We start from the raw sequence: 8,913 nt of genomic DNA on the forward strand, positions 1-8,913 counted from the left end.
CCTACCTGTAAACAGCTGAATCTGGAGGGTTATATGTCACCACACCAGAAGCAGCAGGGCTTAGGTGTAGGATCATACTGCTCAACTGCCGAACGTGAAAACAGAGCTAAATGGATGTCGAGAGAATTCCTTTTTTCCACTCAACGAACGTCTCACGGCGTTTTCAGAAGCCGCGCTCCTGTAAACAATCGGCACGATCTGCTAACTTTGTTCTCTGCCTTTGTCGAGCTGGGACCGCGGGAGGCTCCCTCAGCCGACGTCTCACGTGCCTCTCGAACTGTGTTGTGCTCCCACGCGGATCGCGAGCGCCGCTTTCCGCAGCCGAGAGCAGGTCTCTCCCGTGTCAGTCTCTCTAACGACGCAGCCTCAGATGTAGCCCTCACCGGTTCTCTCCACCCCTCGTTTACGAAAAAAAAGATGCCTCTAATATTCAATCCCCGGCATCAAAACAACTGAATAAAAAAATGCAACGTTAGCGCTAATAACTTGGAATTTATGTAACTCTTTTTATCTGGGGTCTTTGAGCATGCCGCAGTCAGCATCTAACTTCATATGTCATATTACCCATAATGCCTTGTCCTCATGCTTGCTCTACAGTGCTGGTGACAGCGATAGGCCCACTGAGCAGAATGTGTCCCCTTGTCTAAGATTAAACCTCCTTCCTAAGCTTCAAACCCCCCCCCCCATGCTGGATGTATATATAGAGCATGTCATGCTTCTCCAGCATGCTGTAAGATACATGGTTAACAGGTGTAATGGCAGCTAGATTGTGGAAACCCTTCATCACTGCCCAGCGCGCTACACACAAGACACATGCAGCTGGGCTAAAGCGAGGCCCTGTGCTTAGGGCTGGATAAACATCTCTGGGGCCTGTAGGCTGGGGTCCCAAGCGGGCCACTTGAGCTAAGGAGAAACAAGAGAGAATTATAGAGATAACCACAGATGTCATTTGGGTAGGGGAGGTGTAGGCAGCAAAATTTATCGAGGCAGGACGGGGCCTCTGTTTTCCTGGGTGGGGCCCCCGTTTTTGCCTGGAGCCAATGCTGCAGCATATGCATTAATCCACCCCTGCCTATGCTTTCAGTTTTATATATATACTTTTTGTGGGAGCCGTTTTATTGGGCCAAAATGACTCACAGGTGCTGGGGTAGGTTTTCCTAATGGCAGCTGCCTGGGCTCGTCTCCGGCCCGGGGCAACGCAAGGCCAAGGTCAGCTTCTATGTGGTCGAAGGAACAAAATACATAATTTTTTGACTGCCGTTCTATACCTGGCACTCCCTCGCTAAAAAGAGAAACAGACCGAGCAGTAAATTATAATATTATGATAAATACACTTGTCCCCATATTCCATGAATTTATTTTTTGTATTGGCTATCCTTTTTATGCCTATTTACTGGCTATTTTTCAGCCATTTGCGGCTCTGAGAGCATGCGACGTGTCTAAGGTGAGGCCCACAAACATTAAGACCTGAGCAACACCGGGACACTCTACACGGAGAACCTCCTCCGCATCAGAACCGCCACCGGGGGGCAACATGAACGTCAGCGAAATCCCCCACAGCCTTGGAGAAGGTGAATCGGGTGTCTTCCCTTATGGAGGCGCAAGCGAGTGCAGGTTGGGCGTGCAGGTGAGAGGAGGCACACCTCCCTGACACGTTACACACACACAGTCACCATGCGATGGCGTTCACCATGAACCGTCCTGGATTTGAAATGGGAAAATAAAATGCAGCGTACTCTTTATACGCTTAAAATATACAAACAAGCACAGAGTTACATGGGGCAAACATTGCCCATTAGCAAAAGGACTTGACAGCGCCAATCTCACGTCCCCCCCCCCCCCATCCCCCTTTTCGGTGCCACACAAAAAAAATGTCTCCTCTTTTAAGTGCAAAACCATAACATTACCATTTCCCAGAGTGCTTTCTGTTTTAGTCTGCTTTCTAATTAGAGTGGTGATAACAGTACCATTGATTGGCATTATAAAAGAGTGACTTTGGCTCCATCTGTCCCAGGTGAGCTCCGTCACTTTCCCTCCCCCCTGCGTGTTCCTCTTCACCATTTCAGAGCATTACCTCCCCCCCCCAGCCTTACTGTTCCTCAAAGTTTCCATCAGAGGAATTAATAAAGATAAAAAGCCATTATGAAAAAAACAGCCTCTGACACATCTTATCATTACAACCTTTTATCAAAAGTACAAACTATACAAGTAAGTTTTTTTTTTTCCCTCCCTCCTGCCTCCGTCTTACCCTCTCTCTCCTCGCTTTTCTCCCACAGTGTTTCAAAACAGGAGAGAAAAAGGGGAGCGAGAGGGAAAAAAGAGAGATTGAGCTCTGCCAATGGAGCGAATGCGCTATTAAATCTGGCTTCACTACAAAGGTTAGCAGATCCAACTGTCAATACTGTCAGAGACGAGGAGTCATGGGTGGGGGGGAGGTGGAGGAGGCAAGGGGGTACCAGGCTGGCGGGGGGGTGGGGGGGGGCGCAGGAGGGGCGGGTTGCTTTGTGAGAAAGAGATACTTTGATATTTTGGAATGTTAGAAGGGTGAGTGTGAAAAATTGGAGGTTGGGGATCTAATTACCCGGCCATAATTGGGGGCTGGGGAATAGGCTGCCATCCTCTCAACTCACTGCAGATCAATTATGTTAAGAGAACATCTGTAAGTAGAACTTAATGAGGTCCATTAGAGCAACATGTACTGCCTTCTCTAACAGTGCTTGTCAGCTTCTTGGATGAGTTGGAGGAGGCTGCTGAATAGGGACCTGGAGGAGAGCTTAAATATGGGAAGGAGGTGAGGCAGCCCGCTTAGGTCTGCCTCACACAGCAGCGGGGCGCAGAGAGAGAGAGAGAGAGAGAGAGAGAGAGAGAGAGAGAGAGAGAGAGAGAGAGAGAGAGAGAGAGAGAGAGACAGGGGCAGGTGGCGGCTTGCTGTCCCAAAGACCACTTCTGAAAAGAAGCCTTGCACCATGGCCATCGCTGTGACCTGTGGTGACGCTGCCACCCCCCTGAATTAGACCCCCCTCCGTCAATTCAGAAATCCCTGCCGAACCGAACCTGCCCTGGTATCTGTATCGACTTAGTTTAACTTTCCTCATTTCACGCGATAAACAACAAGGGGATGGACAGAATCGGCGAAAGAGGAAGAGGAGGAGATGAAAACAGAGGGATGACTGCTTAGACCACATTCGTTTGCTCTTCGTAAACGAAGCAGGAAAATCTTCACCGCTTGTCCGTTTTTTTTCCGCCCAAAACTTCAACTCCCGGGAAAGTCCAGGCAAACACTTAACAACTTCACATCTCTTCTTCCCGCCGAAGCCCCCCCTTTGAGAAAAGGTAGGTTATTTATTTCCCTTTGTGTGCCGCTGGATTGGTCCGCGTTACCGGAGCTTCCCATATTTGGAGGAGGGGGATTTTAAAAAGGAGGATTAAGCAGGTGCTTCTATGAAAATGAAAAGTCCTGACGGGGAGCTAAAGGCGGCCCGGGATAGTCTAATCGGAGCAGGAAATAGCTCTTTACCACGGCCCTTTTGGGAAAAAAATCCCCTTGAGACGGAGTAATTAAACTCTTAATTTACTCACGGGAGAAAAAGAAACAGCTTGTCGTGCGCGAGACAACCTTTGGCTGCGGTGGCAGCATTAAGCCGGAGATTTTTTTTCACTCTATGTTTGTGCCCCCCCCCTCCATGTCTATTGGGAGAGAGAGAGAGAGAGAGAGAGAGAGGGGGGGGGGCAACGAAATAACAAGCAGACTTTCGCTGAGCGTTAATGATGTCCTTTTGCGAGGGTGGTCAGCGGAAACCGATTATATTCCCGGCTCCCGTAGGCTGGATCGCGGCCATGATCACCTCCTCCAAATCCACCCGGGTACTTTACCTTCACTCTCTCCCCTCTTCTTTCAATATGTTTTCCTCTGTGAATAATTCATATGATTATAAGAGCGAAGGAGGGCATAAATGGGAGAGGGGGTTAGATCCCCCTTCATCTCTTCTCCACCCCCCCCCCCCATTTTTTCCTCTGTTGCACGGTTTAAAACATCTGAAAATTGCGCGATCGGGAAGATAGCCCACTCTAGAATAATTTAATTCATGACAAAACCTAATTACTCGCAGGTAATACCCTGTCAACTTTAATGCATTTCATCACTAATAATGAAAAGAGTATTTCATGACCCGTCTAATCGCCGTTACATTTTAGGCTGGGAATGAATGGCGTGGAGCACATAAGTTAACCACCGGTTCTGATTTTCTCCTTTAAAATGTGCCATGGCATCTAATTTAGCCGTTTCTCTTTCTTCTTTTCATGTCTATGAAAAAACGCGGAGGTCTACACACCCAGCACATGGAGCGCCCCTGCTCTCAAGGAAAACGGAGGCGGGGTGGAGGGGGGTATACTTCACATGAGCTCTGGAATAATAGCAAATGGACACTTAGGTGCCTGAAACTCCGCGGGATGACGGGGCGTCCCATTAAAGGGGGCTCGTCCACCGGAGGGCTGCTAGCACCTTGGAGGGGAAAACTGAACTGCTACCAACGGGCTGATGTCACTAACGACTGTGGCCGTACGCTGTGGTTTAATTAAAGCAGTGGGGTTTTACAAAGACACACTGATCAGTGGCGGCAAATCGCACAAGTTCCACTAAAGGGAAAAGCTTTATACTGTAAAACTAGGGAGAGGGGAGATCAAATAGCATCTTTCCATTATGGTAATTAATTTAATAGCGCTCATTAGCCTCATAGTTTGCCTGCAACTTCTCTTTCTTCCTCCCGTTCTGCATGCAGATACGTGCAGTTCCTCTCTTCCTCCTTTAAAAAGCTTGTTCAATTGGCTGGGAAGAGGAGAGCAGCGTTAGTGCTTTGGAAGGCGGGGAGTGCATCCGCCTGTTGGGAAAGATGCATTGGTTTTTGCTACATTAACACAAACGCAGGCTTATGTTGCAGCTAGAAACGGAATAGTTCGCTCAGCTCAACACGTTTACCCGACGTCACGCTGAAGTTGGGCTTAACAGTGAGTTGTTCAAAATATGCTTCTTCTGATCTTATGGGAATCATTCGATATCTGCTCTGGAAGAACATTGACATTCAGCTATAAATGAAATTATGCTCCATGTTATTAATAGTAAATTCTCTAGTGATGGTGTATGGCGGACTTAATTCAGAAAGATAACACTTTAAATCCATGTAGCGTTTATGATGTTTCATAGAGGACGTTAAATATCAAATCTATTGAAATATTTAGCATAAAATCAGATCTTGATAGCTACAGAAATTGGGTTATGTAATTATAACGCTAAAAATATGAAAACAAGTGGTTTCATCACATTGAAGTTTTTCTGCATAGCAAATGTAACATTCGACTAGAATGAAAATGCAAGGGAGGGTGTGTGATAAACTTGGCCTTAAAACCACCCGCTCTGTGTCACCGTTTGCTTATTTTGGACGATTCGGAAAGGAATTAATTTACCTCCCAAGACACTGTATAATGTAATTATGTATAATGAAATGATGAATGACCGATGATAGCTGTAACATATGGCGTGAATGGGACATTTACTTCTGCATGTGAAACTTGTTACGTGTGGATTTTACAAGAGTGTCGTTTTAAATTTCACCACTGTGTGATTTATATATGTGTAGTGTTTGCTATTTCACACGTAATGCACTTTATAAGCTGTACTTTCTCTATTCTGCTTATGATAAAAGCCTACATTTAAATATAAAAACAATTCACAGCCTTTAATAATATCAGCCTAATTTTAAAACCAAAAGTTAAAAGCGCCATTTAAATACTGACACCTAAACCCCTCGATTAGATAATAACTTAGGTCACGTGAATATTTGTCAAAATAAATTGGGGGTAAAAATGTTATATTAATTATCTATGATCCAACAAAATTAAGACAAATTTACACACCTCAAAAAAATACACTGCTGCAGTTTCCGCGTGCATTTCTGCAGCAAACTGTTTGTGAAAACCGCATCAAATTCATTTTCAAATTCATTGTCTGTCAATGGTGAAATTAACGATGAAGCAGACAGTTGAGACTGACGGCCAAGCAGTGTGCAATGGAAAAATATGTTTAAAATATACAGTATATAGGGCACCTGTGAGGTACTAGACGTTTACTCTGCAGGTGTGCATGACCTCAGGCATGTTTGAACGGGTCAGAGTGTCCCTTAAGTGGTACAGGGTTAAGACAGGGGTCTCCCACATAAAGCGCGCCTGACACTGTCTCGTGCACGTGGAAAACACAGCAGATTGAGGAAAAGGCGTTTATCGAGAGTGTCAGGGCGTCGCAGGGGTGCTGTATTCAGGCATGTAGCCTAAAGTTAAAGCATAAAAACGTCCTGGACCGTTTTACTTGTAATTAAATGAATAAAAACTTTTTAATGGATTATTATGTACACTAAAGTGTTCTTTGTGTAGAGGTACATATTTATTCGATTGAAAAACGAAAATTTCCCTAATCATGTAAAGATCGATGTGAATTAAACAGTATTAATATCAGTGCGGTTTAAGCAATTTTATTTCTAACTTATCCAGCCGTATTTACTGGCAATCCGTCGCTTCGATTTTTGCTATTGATTTTTCTTTTTCTCCAAGAAGTGAGACAGACGGGGGGGGGGGGGGGTATTTCATTGTGTGTTTGTTTATTTAATGAAGCAGTTCAATAAAACAGTTGAAACCTCTCACGAATTAAAATGCATACCGTGACACGAAAGTGTCGCATCACAGAAACGCCAAGAGCTCGTGTGGTGTTTGTATGAAAACCACAGCTTTCATTTCAATGCTGTGTGGAAAATTAATACAGTCATTTTACTGCCCTCCACACCGTGCATCACGTTTATCCCTGGTTCATAACTGCTTTCGCTGCAATTATTATAGACACGATATACTTGCAAAGAAATTTGGTTATTTTCTCACGTGTATATTCTGTGTTTAATACGCAGAGGTTATGTGATAAAGTTAACTGAGTATGGAATTTAGCTATAAAATGCAGCTGAAGCTGTTAAGGTTTCACTTACAATTCCTGATCCGACAGCCGTGAACTGCGCGTCCGGCCCCTCATAACCGACAGTCCACCCGAGTCCAAGACGGGATAATGCCCCCCGTCCTCCCCTCCTTATACCATCAATTGATCCTGTAATACCGCGAGATCTTTTGATATCAACCCATACAATGAGACCATTAGGTTGCCCTAAAACATTACCAGGCTGCGTTTTTCATCAGTAAAAGCTAAATATCTGACCGAACACAGAAATTGCTGTCTCACTGCAGTAGGTACACGGGACAGCAATACATCAGTGGTTTAGCGCATTTGGTGCCGTGGGTGTGAGTATGACGGTATGGATGAGTGAGAGGGTGTGTGTGTATTGGGGAGAGAGGAGGGAGAGAGGGAGGGAGGGAGGGAGGGAGAGAGAGGGATGCGTGTGAGAGTGCACTCGCCCGTTCGCATTACTCGAGTTCGCGGTAATAACTGAATGACCTTTTCTATGCCGTGTTATGTCTCACCGGTGAGGGATCGGGCTTGTAGATAATAAAGGCCGCTTCTCTGTTGAACATCTCTCAGTCACCGATGGGTAAGTTGCTCTGAGCCCATCAGAACTAGCACGGCTCCGGATGGAAACTGGACACCTGTAGCTGGCTGCAGAGCCCCCGGTCGCGGACCCATGCGGACCCCGTTTCTAACTTAAACAGCGCTTAACCCCCGAGTAGGGCAATGCCGATTTTGTGAACTTTTAGCTCAGTGGGGATATTGTTGAAAGGTGCACTACGGTACCTGTTTTGAACTGAGTCCTTTGCATAACTTGGCTAATAAGGTGAGTAAAGTGCAGCCGATGTTTTTTTCTCTCTCTCGTACGTCTGACAACAAGTAATATGGTTTACTACGTCAATTTTTGTAAATTAATAAAATGCATTTCATCTTGTATTTTCGAGAGGTCAATCTAAAAATCGAATCAAACAAATTTAAGTGGTGATATATTAACATTAGTCTTGAGCGTGTGTGTCTAGTTATGGCTTATTGTTGTCAGTATATTGTTTGGTATGATTTCCCGCAGACGTCAAAATGAATGGCTGCAATCACATTTCAGCTGTCATGTACAGCATCAACTGTGTTACGATTAATGTGGCGATGGCACTTATAAGCTTCAGAGTGTGTGGATGTGTGAATCGCTTCAAATGCTTTTAATGTTTAACACCTTATTCTTGTACCGAGTTCTGGTGCCCATCAAGGCTACACCACACAAGTTGTCCGAAAGGTGTATTGCTACATAAAGTCATGCTGTCCTAGTAAGCAGAATAACAGGCTATAATGTTCATTTTGTGCAGCAGTTTTTTTCCGGTAGTTTACAATCACTTGAGAGCGAGTCATCCGAGAGAGAGTCCTATAGGAAAAAAGCAGTTTTACAGTCTTACCAGTGACGCTCTTAAAGTCTTTGTTGCGGGATTGTCGCGTTTTCCCGCATTCTGCTCCGTGTTTAGGCTTTTGGTCAAATTTTCATTTCGGTTATGCAGTTTTTGTTTGTCCCCCGATCAGACTCTTCCATCGTGCCCTCAGTCGTTCCTGTGAGCGAGGGGCATGGGGGATTATAAGATCGCGGCGCCGTGGAGGGGGTATACATGTGCCTTTGTCCTCCACTGTCATTCGCTCAGCTTCACTCGCTTAGGCAGACACCGTTGCTGCGGCTCCCGATCGCCGGGCGAGCTTTACGTGAAACCTGCTGTCCTCCCTTCCTCGTATCGTTGGTCGTTTTCTTTTCCTTCTTTTCATCTTTTTGTTTTTTCCCATTCTTGTTCTTCCTCCGGTGGTGAGGTGGATCGTTACCCGGAACAATAGCGAGCCACCCCCGGCGTGAGCGCATACAGCTGCTCATTTTGTCCCGGAGAGACGCGGATCTCGGGTCCTGGTCGCGC

The 8,913-nt window shown here is 45.6% G+C and overlaps 1 long non-coding RNA gene across 1 annotated transcript; it reads right to left on the minus strand.

Moving 5' to 3' along the window:
• Positions 1-810: 810 nt before the first annotated feature.
• Positions 811-8,913, minus strand: LOC125738389 (uncharacterized). The gene is made up of 3 exons (XR_007396823.1): positions 8,416-8,913; positions 1,138-1,217; positions 811-903 (listed from the first exon to the last, which is right to left on the minus strand). It is a non-coding gene; the product is annotated as an uncharacterized LOC125738389 (long non-coding RNA).

The sequence above is a fragment of the Brienomyrus brachyistius genome, chromosome 1, assembly GCF_023856365.1.
Source record: "Brienomyrus brachyistius isolate T26 chromosome 1, BBRACH_0.4, whole genome shotgun sequence".
In the NCBI taxonomy this organism is placed as follows: domain Eukaryota; kingdom Metazoa; phylum Chordata; class Actinopteri; order Osteoglossiformes; family Mormyridae; genus Brienomyrus; species Brienomyrus brachyistius.